We start from the raw sequence: 12,398 nt of genomic DNA, 5'->3' as shown, positions 1-12,398 counted from the left end.
GAGTCGAACATGGTAATAAATGAATTCAATGAGATTGACCAATGGGGCAATAGAGTATCATCGAACACCCAATTCAGGCCACCCTCAATCTTTTACCCTGTTTTGCCGCGAGACAACATTGATATGTTTCATGAGAATGTGGTTGGGGATTTAAAAGAACTCCAAAAAAATACAGGAAAAATAAAAAGAAAATATGATGGACGATCACAACAGTACACAGCCCTCACTACCAGACTATCCAAGGATAAAGATATAATAGTGAGGAGCAGTGACAAGGGCGGAAATGTAGTCCTGATGACTAAGGCAGAGTATGACAAAGAAGCATATATTCAGCTAAACGATCGAACTTGCTATGAACGTATACAGGCTCATGTACTGACATCAATTAAAACAGAATACCATCGGAAACTATCCAAGTGGAAATCATCTAAGCTGATCAGCGAGGCGGAATTCAAATATTTGAAAATTGATAATCCCATCACGCCCATACTATATTTCATCCCTAAAGTGCATAAAGATCCTCTACACCCACTGGGCAGGCCCATCATTTCTGCCAGAGGCAGCCTTCTTGAACACATCTCTGTCTATATTGATTATTTTTTACAGGGGTATGTGCACAAGTTAGGATCATACATACAAGACACTGAGGATTTTCTAACAAAAATAAGAGACGTGGAATGGGTCATAGGAGATTGGCCTATAGCATTGGATGGGTCATCCCTGTATACAAGCATTAAACACAGTGACAGCATCAGAGCAGTCGAACATTATTTATCAAGAAGGGATCCAGAATTCAATGATCATAATGTGATGCTTCTGAATATGTTGCAATTTTGTTTCGATAATAATGTGTTTTTATTTAACCAACAACTTTATCGCCAATTACAGGGAGTCGCATTGGGGGCCAGCTTCTCCCCTAGCTTTGCATGTGTGCACATGGGGGCTTTGGAGGAGCTGGTCCTGGGCCAGGAATACCAACACAATATCCGCAATAATTTAGTTACTTGGTATCGTTTCATTGACGATTTGCTGGTTATTTGGAGGGGGAGCAAAGAAGAAGCATTAAAATTCATTGATGACATTAATGATAATGAATTAAATTTAAGATTCACTGCTACCCTCAGTCAGGATACTGTTACATTCTTGGATACTGAATTGTACATATGTGATGGGCACCTAGAATCTAGAATTTTCCGAAAATCCACTGCTGGAAACAGCATACTGCATGCTGCGAGTGCACACCCTGCACACTTGGTATCTAGCATCCCCTAGGGGGAGATGCTACGACTACGGCGAGTGTGCAGCAACCCAGCTGACCTAGAGAGGGCACAGGAGGAAAGCAGGATTCGTTTCCTGGAAAGAGGATACTCAAGCCAGTTGATCCATAAAGCCAAAGAGAAATCTATGCTACTATCTAAGGAGGACCTATTGACCAAGAAAACTGATCAACAGGCACCTGCCATAGTAGAAATGGGAGGTAGGAAGAAAAAGGATAGTACGAACTTTCGGATAATCACTGGGTACAGCAGGAAACATCAGCAGATATATAGGATCATGAACAAACATTGGTCCTTGGTAACCAATGATGCCACTGTAGGTTCCACCCTTCCTAAAAGAGTGTCTTTAACTTATAGCAGGGCACCCTCCTTACGAGATCATCTGGTGGAAACCAATCCAGAACCCTATGTCAAGTCTGCTTGGTGGCAACAGCATAAGGGCTTTTATCGGTGTAAAACCTGTAAGGCCTGCCTCCATGGAGAAAATACTAGGACCTACAGGGATGGTTTTACTGACTTCCAACATCCCATCACGCAGGTATTAACATGCAAGACTGAATTTGCGGTATATATCCTGCAATGTCCCTGCCTATTAAGATACGTGGGCAGCACTAAACATGCTGTTCATAAGCGTATCCTTCAGCAATTTATGTGCAATCACCAATGGCGACAATACTTATCCGGTGGCTCGTCATTTCAGGGAATACCACCAAAGCAATAATGCTACCCTGAAATATTGGGTGATTGATTCAGTAAATGCCAGTAGAAGAGGAGGGGACAGAGAGGCAAAATTGAGAAAGCTTGAAACAAAATATATTCTGTTTCTTAACACAAAGACTCCTGGGGGCCTCAATGTGACCGAGGATCTCTACACATGTTTACCATAAGAGTTTTTTTCAACAACTACAGAATACACAATGTTTCCCTTCTATAAGCCTCATGAGCAGGAACCACCCGGCTGGGAGGTACCACATGAGGACGAGGGAGGTAGAGACATTGGTGGGACCCAATATAAATAACTGATTTTGCTGCTACTTATATTTGAAATATTGATTTTCACTATTGAAGGGAACTTTAGAAACTAGATGGACTGTGTGGGTCTTTAATCCCGGTCAGTCCTTTGTTGATTATTTAGTAGACACTTAATTCACTCCTATCACAGTGTATGTACATAATGAGATTCCCTCCTGGGCTTTTAAAGGGTGGTTTGACAACATTGGGGTTGAACGAGTTTTAGGTTGTTTTTAACATCTTGTAAAAAAACATCGGATACAAATAGTAAGCAAGTATTAGACTCAGATTGTTTTATCTAGTGTTGAAGAATTATGCTTCGATATTTTACAGTGTCCTTATGAACTTTTTTAATTACTTGCAGCCTTGCGATTTTTTGCACAGGCGGAGGATATCTGCACGATCAGCTACTATGAATATTGACCATACCAATTTTGCACTTTAGCGTTTTTGTACAGATAGATGGGGAACAGTATTCCTGATCGGATTTGTTTTGCACTGATGCGATGCTTGCACAAATAATTGCACTGAAAGCGACATTTGCACATCATAAATCATGCATATGCACTTTATACATCTTTTGGTCTAGCAGGATTAGTATTGTAAATGATATCTGTGCATATATATATATATATATTTAGGATTAATGAAGATATTATTGTATCCAGAGTTGAGTGGAAATTTGAATTATACAGCCTACTAGTACAATGTATTTAACTGTGATACCTCGTTTTTCCTACGATGTTACAAATGTCAACATTCCAGTTCATTGCTAGACGGTTACTTGTTGCTAATCTGGTATTCTACAGTGATTTGTAAAAAGCAACTTAACAATGTTGTTAGAAATATAACTGTTACATAAGCTCAGTATGTTTTCTATGTCCATACACAGCCCTCACATGTGACGTTAATTAACCTATCACTGGCACTTTATAAGGGCAAACCATGCATTAGAACATTGTCATGTGAACAAGGCTCCTGTGAGCCGAAACGTCATGAGACTACCCTGCACTAGAAAACAAAAAACGCAAGCACTTAACTGGTCCGTGTCGTGTACTTCATATCCTGGCTGGTGTGACTCCAGAGCGTGAGAGAAGTGGCGGAGCGTTTGATATATATATATAATTATATATATATATTACCTATAGTTAGGACCTAGTTACCATAGGAAATTCCGAACATTCTATTGTGAATAACTTTGGCGCCGATTGAGGGATCTGCCTGTAATTTTCCTTAAATTTGCCTCGCTGCGCTCCGCTCCTTCCCTGAAAGTTTCGGGGGGATTCGTCAAGCGGGGGCCTAGAAAAAAGGGGGGTCCCAAAACATGTTTTCCCCATGTTCATTTCCATAGGGACATTCTGACAAGGCTACAGCTCGAACGGCTGAACGGAATTACACCAGATTTGGCAAAATGGTAGGGACTGGTATGCATCAGTGCCTTTTGTATGTTTGGTGTAAATCCCTTCAGTAGTTGTTGAGAAAATTGAATGTGAAATTGAGTCCAATGCAAATTTCCATAGGACCTTTAGACACAGCTACAGCCCGAACGGCTGAATGGAATTACTGCAAACTTGGTAAAATGGTAGCGCCTGTTATGCAGAAGTGCCTTTTGTATATTTGGTGAAAATCCTGTCAGTAATTCTTGAGAAAATCGACTTTTTTCAATTTATATATCTATAGGCGGGACACGGTGCGCTCACGGGCTTGCACCGTCCTTGCACTGTCCTTGCAGGTGCGCGGACCTTAGCGTGCGCGCGCGGAATTCTGATTGGCTGTTGGACGTCTGTCAACATTCCAGTCAGTAGAAATGAGGAAGTGTTGTCCGCCATCTTGTTTTTGTGGCAGATGATAGTGGTTGTAAACAGAAGTGTAATAGCTGACAAGGAGGCTAGGTAGAGATTCCTGAGCCCCCTTGGTTTTGTCATGGGGTCTGTAAAGGACCCCAAAGGTTGAAAAAAATAAAACATAAATATTTAAATCGTGGGGTCCGTGCTCGGACTTCGGCTCAAAAAGACAAAAAAGAAATACATTAAAATAACAAGTTTCAGTGTTTAGATGTTGGTTGAATGCAACATTGAGTGATGACTCTTTTACCTTTGGGTTTAGGTAGGTGTTTTGTGGAGAGTTAGTATTATAATTGGTAGAGAGCATTGTGGGTAGGTTGAATATTATGTGAGTTTGAAAGTGTTGATAATTTGAACCAATTAAAATGTTACTTTGGTTTTGATTTTGTGTGTGATAATATTTGATTGGCTGGGTATCTGAATATGTATGAGAAATTTGAGGGAAACACAGCCATTTTGAGATTTTAGTGTTTGAGGTATACTTCTGAGGTGTGAGATTGAGACACAATTTACTGTTCAACAGTTTTCTAGAAGGTTAATTGGTAATTTGTAAGGAGAACTCTGTTGTTCACTTTAAGTTAACAGGAAAAATGTTTTCTGTTAGTTATTTAATGTTTTTCTGTTATACTTATGGATTGAGTAGGGCAACATCAGATGCAGTGCTTTATATTTCTAATTCTTGCTTGATACTATACACTGTCCAGGGAAACACGGCCATTTTGTGACTATAGTGTCTGAGGTAGTTTTGTGAGGAAATTTTGGTGTTCAATTTCTGGTGTGAGATTTACACCTTCTAATAGAATTTAATAGTTTTTCTCTGCCCTATCTCACTCTTCCTCTGCACCATCTCACTGTCTTTCTCTTTCTTTTAATAGTACACTAACATCAATAATGGCTGAAAAAGAAGAGTCATTTGACATCGTTATAGAAATTTTTGTGACTGTTATTGAGGAAGTTCCTGAAGGAGAGCTTTATGATGGAGGAGATGGCTTGGACGATTTCTATGATGAATCCTTGGATTCAGATTTAATGGAAGTTTTGGAGTTCATTGAGTTTGAGGATTCTTTTTGGGAGATTTTTAATATTGACATTGCTGATGATGCAATCTTAGACGATCATTTAAATTTCAAAAATTTCCAACAATAAATTTTAATTTAGTAAATAAATATTGTATGAGAATGTAATTTATGAGGTAGTAGCAAACTGATAATTTTTGGTGTTACATAGTAAGTTTACTCATAAATATTTCCCTTCTCCCCCAAACTTTTCTTAAATGTGTATTTGACATCTCTTTTTCATGTCCTGCATCCTTTCTCTCACTGTCTGTCTCTGATGCACAAGATTGCAACATAAGTAAGTTTAAAGAACAGCAAGTGTGTCTCACCAGAGCAGGAAATCATGCAGTAAGCGCTGTTTCTCTTTCTTTTAATAGTACACTAACATAAAATGATGAATGAAAATGAGGAGCCTACCAACATCTTCTTTGAAATAACAGCAACGTTTATTGCGGCAACTTCTGTGGTGTATATTGATCCTATAGATGAAACAAATCATGAAGAACATGAAGGAGATACCATGGCAGATTTTTTTGATGAAACACTAGATATGGAATTAATGGAATGTGTAGACATTGTTGAGTTTGACTAATCATTTTCAGACACTTTGATGGATGAAATTCCTGATGAAGAAATGCTACAAGTTCTTTTAGATTTTGAAAATTCTGATAAATAAATTTTAATTTAGTAAAGAAAAATTGTTTTGAAAATTATACTTATTTAAATGTAATTTATGAGGTAGTACCAAAGTGATACAATTTTGTGCTCTTCATGTCCTGCATCTTTTCTCTCACTGACTGTCTCTGATGCACTAGTTTACAACATAAGTAAGTATATAGAACAGCAAGTGTGTTTCACCAGAGTAGGAACTCATGACTCCCTACGCCAGTTCTGACGACACATTGAGAAAGGAAGGAATCATGTGAAGAAATCTGTTTCTGCTTTCCTGAAAGACTACAGTCTGGATTCCATATATACACAATAACTTGCATTACAACATACAAGGTATCTACAGAGGAGACGATGTCCATTTGCATTTAGTTTTATTTTATTTTTTTTTAAATTCCAATAGGTCTGCGCACCGTGAGTGCTCAGTGCATGCACTGTGAGTGCTCGGTAAATGCACGGTGCGCGATCCCTATCGCCGCCATTTTGTGGTTTCAGAAGAGAGTGAAAAATATAACTTAAAAACGTGGGAAGGGGGTAGGGTAGAGTGTCCCTGACCCCTTAGGCCTTCTCAGAGGGTCCTTCAAGGACTCCTAAGGTTAAAAATAATGTTTATTTTTAAAAAAATATCAGAAAACACGATACGTCCGCGCACGGGGAGTGCTCAGTGAGTGCTCGGTGCGTGGACCTCGGTAAAAATTAATTAAAAAAAATAAAGTTAAAAATCATATTTGAGTTTTTACATGTTAGTTGGCTCTAAAAAGAGCCGTTGTGTTCATTGTGTTTTTTTGGTACCTACAAGTAAGTACCAATGCAGAGTCTGATGTTACAGAGAAAGACTTTGTTCCCTTCATCAGTGAAATGTACACCATCTGTCCTATAGATGACTTGCAAGTTGTAACGCAAGTTGTTGTGGTACATACAACCCATTCCATAGTCTCTCATGTATGCAGAAACAGATTTATTTACATGTTTCCTTGCTTTCTCAATCTGTGGACAAAATTGATTGGACCAATTCCATTTTTGCCTTTGGCATATATTGGAATAGACAAAGGCAGTTTGAGGAAAAAGTGACATCAATTGTCCAAAGATGTCCTTCAATAGCACTTCCAGACCAACCCCAGTCAAAGTGCATAAGTCATTTCCACCACAGTGCACAATTATGAGGTCAGGGTGTGGGAGATGCATGAAGGATTTCACCAATGGTATTAATTGGTGATATCTCAATCCTCTCTGGCCAATCCATAAAATATCCACATTTGGTAAATCAAGGTTTACAATTCCTCTGTTCGTTGCATACCTTTTAGACCAGAATACAAAACTGTGTCCTACAAACCATACTGAAGGCATCTTCAAGGCAGGTCTGGTTGTACTCAGATGAGGGCTGTAAATTAAATGGCAGTTGCAAAGCTTGCAGTTTAGAAAAAAAAGAGGAGGACATTCACTGCACGTGAAGCTTAAGAAATGATTGGTGCTTTCTGAAAATGGAAAAGAGCATATTAGGGTGCATAGTTTTGTTTTTTTAAAAGAAGCAATTCTAATGGTTCAGAAAAGGTCATTGGAAGGAACATTGCACATGATTATCTGTTTTATTGAAAGCTCTAACAACCTTGCTGGATTCATTTGCAACACAGTATGATGAACTTTTAAACTCTGTTCTTCCTTAGGTGGGAGTTACCATGGTAACAGGTTGAATGAGCACTAGGGGGATGGGTGAATATTATGTGAGTTTAAAAGTGTGGGAATGTAGAACCAATTGAAATGTTAGTTTAGTTTTGAAATAGTGTGGGAAAACATTTCATTGGTTAAGACCTGAAATATGTGTGAAGAATGAGTGGGAAAGTATGCCATTTCTGGTTCCAGTGTTTGAGCTGCATTTCAGAGATTCTGCTTAAGAAAATCTGCTGTGTGTTTGACACTGTTCTATATTTTCAAAGGCGATTTTAAAGGTGAGTAATAAAGAGAGAGTGCTGTTTGCAGTATTGGGAAGCATAACAAGCTTATTGGGCTTCATTACTGTTGTATTTTGAAAATGAGTCAGGTTTCTGCATTGTAGTGTAGTGCTCATTTAAATGGGTTGTGCTCTGTGTGTAAAATGATTTACCATGCTAAATGTTATTTGATAAAATGTGTGGCTTAAAGATTTTTGACAAGGAACACAGTGAGTGTCTGTGTGAATTAAGGATTTATATTTTTACCTTTTTCCATAATGTTAGCTGTGTGTGCTTACAGTTTGTATCTTTTAGCTTATAGCGTAGACTTCTTTTTAAATAGTTTTTCATACTTGGATTCAATGCTGGTATAGAGATAGTGTAATGGTTTCATTGGACTTGTAAATATGCTCCTTTTTTTAGAAGCGCCTTGCGCAACCTTTAACATGGGTGCAAGCAGTGAATGTATGGAGAGGGATAGGAATAGCAGATAGAAAACAATATGAAATGGTGTGGGAGATGCATAAATGATTTCACTAATGGCATCAATTGAGATGGAATATAAGATAAAGAGGGGCATATTTACAAGCCCCTTGCACAATGTTTGACATGGGTGCAAGCAGAAAATGCATGCAGAGTAATAAAATTGGCACACAGACAAGAATATGAAATGCTGTGAGAGATGCGTAAAGGATTTTACTAATGGAATAAATTGAGATAGAATATATAAAAAAGAGAAGCATATTTACAAGCCCCTTGCGCAATGTTTGAAATGGGTGCAAGCAGAAAATGCATGCAGAGTAGTAAAATTGGCACACTGATAAGAATATGAAATGCGGTGTGAGATGCGTAAAGGATTTTACTAATGGCATAAATTGAGATAGAATATACAAAAAAGTGAGGCATATTTACAAGCCCCTTGTGCAATGTTTGACATGGGTGCATGCAGAAAATGCATGCAGAGCAATAACATTGGCACACAGACAAGAATATGAAATGCCGTGAGAGATGCGTAAAGGATTTTACGAATGGCATCAATTGAGATGGAATATAAGATAAAGAGGGGCATATTTACAAACCCCATGCGCAATGTTTGACATGGGTGCAAGCAGAAAATGCATGCAGAGTAATAAAATTGGCACACTGATAAGAATGTGAAATGCTGTGAGAGATGAGTAAAGGATTTTACTAATGGCATAAATTAAGATAGAATATACAAAAAAGAGAGGCATATTAACAAGCCCCTTGCGCGATGTTTTACATGGGTGCAAGCAGAAAATGCATGCAGAGTAATAAAATTGGCACACAGACAAGAATATGAAATGCCGTGAGAGATGTGTAAAGGGTTTTACTGATGGCTTCAATTGAGATAGAATATACAAAAAAAGAGAGGCATATTTACAAGCCCCTTGCGCAATGTTTGACATGGGTGCAAGCAGAAAATGCATGCAGAGTAATAAAATTGGCACACAGACAAGAATATGAAATGCTGTGAGAGATGCGTAAAGGATTTTACTAATGGTATACATTTTTATAGAATATTCAAAAAAGAGAGGCATATTTACAAGCCCCTTGCGTAATGTTTGACATGGGTGCAAGCAGAAAATGCATGCAGAGTAATAAAATTAGCACACAGACAAGAATATGAAATGCTGTGAGAGATGCATTAAGGATTTTACTAATGGCATAAATTGAGATAGAATATACAAAAAAAGAGAGGCATATTTACAAGCCCCTTGCCCAATGTTTGACATGGGTGCTAGCAGAAAATGCATGCAGAGTAATAAAATTGGCACACAGACAAGAATATGAAATGCTGTGAGAGATGCGTAAACAATTTTACTAATGGCATAAATTGAGATAGAATATAGAAAAAAGAGAGGCATATTTGCAAGCCCCTTGCGCAATGTTTGACATGGGTGCAAGCAGAAAATGCATGCAGAGTAATACAATTGGCACACAGACACAAATATGAAATGCTGTGAGAGATGCGTAAACGATTTTACTAATGGTATAAATTGAGATAGAATATACAAAAAAGAGAGACATATTTGCAAGCCCCTTACGCAATGTTTGACATGGGTGCAAGCAGAAAATGCATGCAGAGTAATAAAATTGGCACACTGATAAGAATATGAAATGCTGTGAGAGATGCGTAAAGGATTTTACTAATGGCATAAATTGAGATAGAATATACAAAAAAGAGAGGCATATTTACAAGCCCCTTGCGCAATGTTTGACATGGGTGCAAGCAGAAAATGCATGCAGAGTAATAAAATTGGCACACAGACAAGAATATGAAATGCTGTGAGAGATGCGTAAAGGATTTTACTAATGGCATAAATTGAGATAGAATATACAAAAAAGAGAGGCATATTTATAAGCCCCTTGGGCAATGTTTGACATGGGTGCAAGCAGAAAATGCATGCAGAGTAATAAAATTGGCACACAGACAAGAATATGAAATGCTGTGAGAGATGCATTAAGGATTTTACTAATGGCATGAATTGAGATAGAATATACAAAAAAGAGAGGCATATTTACAAGCCTAGTCATTCAAAAAATTAATGGTGCATATTAGAAATGACATTTTGAAATGAGTTAGGTTTCAGCAATGTAATGTAGTGCATATTGAAATGGGCTGTGTTTTGTGTCTAAATCGATTTACCATGCTAAATGATTTTTGCTGAAATGTGTGGCTATAATATTTTTCACAAGGGTCACACTGTGTGTGTATGTGAATTAAGGAATTATATGTTCATCTTTTTCCATAATGTTAGCTGTGTGTGCTTACAGTTTGTATCTTTTAGTTTATAGGGTAGACTTCTTTTTAAATTGTTTTTCATGCTTGGATTCAATGCTGATATAGAGATAGTGTAATGGTTTCATTGGACTTGTAAATATGCTCCTTTTTTAGAAGCGCCTTGCGCAACCTTTAACATGGGTGCAAGCAGTGAATGTATGGAGAGGGATAGGAATAGCAGATAGAAAACAATATGAAATGGTGTGGGAGATGCATAAAGGATTTCACTAATGGCATCAATTGAGATTGAATATAAGATAAAGAGGGGCATATTTACAAGCCCCTTGCGCAATATTTGACATGGGTGCAAGCAGAAAGTGCATGCAGAGTAATAAAATTGGCACACTGATAAGAATATGAAATGCTGTGAGAGATGCGTAAAGGATTTTACTAATGGCATAAATTGAGATAGAATATACAAAAAAGAGAGGCATATTTACAAGCCCCTTGCGCAATGTTTGACATGGGTGCAAGCAGAAAATGCATGCCGAGTAATAGAATTGGCACATAGGCAAGAAAATGAAATGCTGTGAGAGATGCGTAAAGGATTTTACTAATGGCATAAATTGAGATAGAATATACAAAAAAGAGAGGCATATTTGCAAGCCCCTTGCGCAATGTTTGACATGGGTGCAAGCAGAAAGTGCATGCAGAGTAATAAAATTGGCACACTGATAAGAATATGAAATGCTGTGAGAGATGCGTAAAGGATTATACTAATGGCATAAATTGAGATAGAATATACAAAAAAGAGAGGCATATTTACAAGCCCCTTGCGCAATGTTTGACATGGGTGCAAGCAGAAAATGCATGCCGAGTAATAGAATTGGCACATAGACAAGAAAATGAAATGCTGTGAGAGATGCGTAAAGGATTTTACTAATGGCATCAATTGAGATAGAATATACAAAAAAGAGAGGCATATTTACAAGCCCCTTGCGCAATGTTTGACATGGGTGCAAGCAGAAAATGCATGCAGAGTAATAAAATTGGCACACAGACAAGAATATGAAATGCTGTGAGAGATGCGTAAAGGATTTTACTAATGGCATAAATTGAGATAGAATATAAAAAAAAGAGAGGCATATTTACAAGCCCCTTGCGCAATATTTGACATGGGTGCTAGCAGAAAATGCATGCAGAGTAATAAAATTGGCACACTGATAAGAATATGAAATGCTGTGAGAGATGTGTAAAGGATTTTACTAATGGCAAAAATTGAGATAGAATATACAAAAAAGAGAGGCATATTTACAAGCCCCTTGCGCAATGTTTGACATGGGTGCAAGCGGAAAATGCATGCAGAGTAATAAAATTGACACACAGACAAAAATATGAAATGCTGTGAAAGATGCGTAAATGATTTTACTAATGGCATAAATTGAGATAGAATATACAAAAAAGAGAGGCATATTTGCAAGCCCCTTGTCCAATGTTTGACATGGGTGCAAGCAGAAAATGCATGCAGAGTAATAAAATTGGCACACTGATAAGAATATGAAATGCTGTGAGAGATGCGTAAAGGATTTTACTAATGGCATAAATTGAGATAGAATATACAAAAAAGAGAGGCATATTTACAAGCCCCTTGCGCATTGTTTGACATGGGTGCAAGCAGAAAATGCATGCAGAGTAATAAAATTGGCACACAGACAAGAATATGAAATGCTGTGAGAGATGCGTAAAGGATTTTACTAATGGCATAAATTGAGATAGAATATACAAAAAAGAGAGGCATATTTATAAGCCCCTTGGGCAATGTTTGACATGGGTGCAAGCAGAAAATGCATGCAGAGTAATAAAATTGGCAC

This window comes from Lissotriton helveticus, chromosome 10 (assembly GCF_964261635.1).
Source record: "Lissotriton helveticus chromosome 10, aLisHel1.1, whole genome shotgun sequence".
Taxonomy (NCBI): Eukaryota; Metazoa; Chordata; class Amphibia; order Caudata; family Salamandridae; genus Lissotriton; species Lissotriton helveticus.
The sequence above is the reverse complement of the archived record's forward strand: the minus strand, read 5'-3'. Positions refer to the sequence as shown.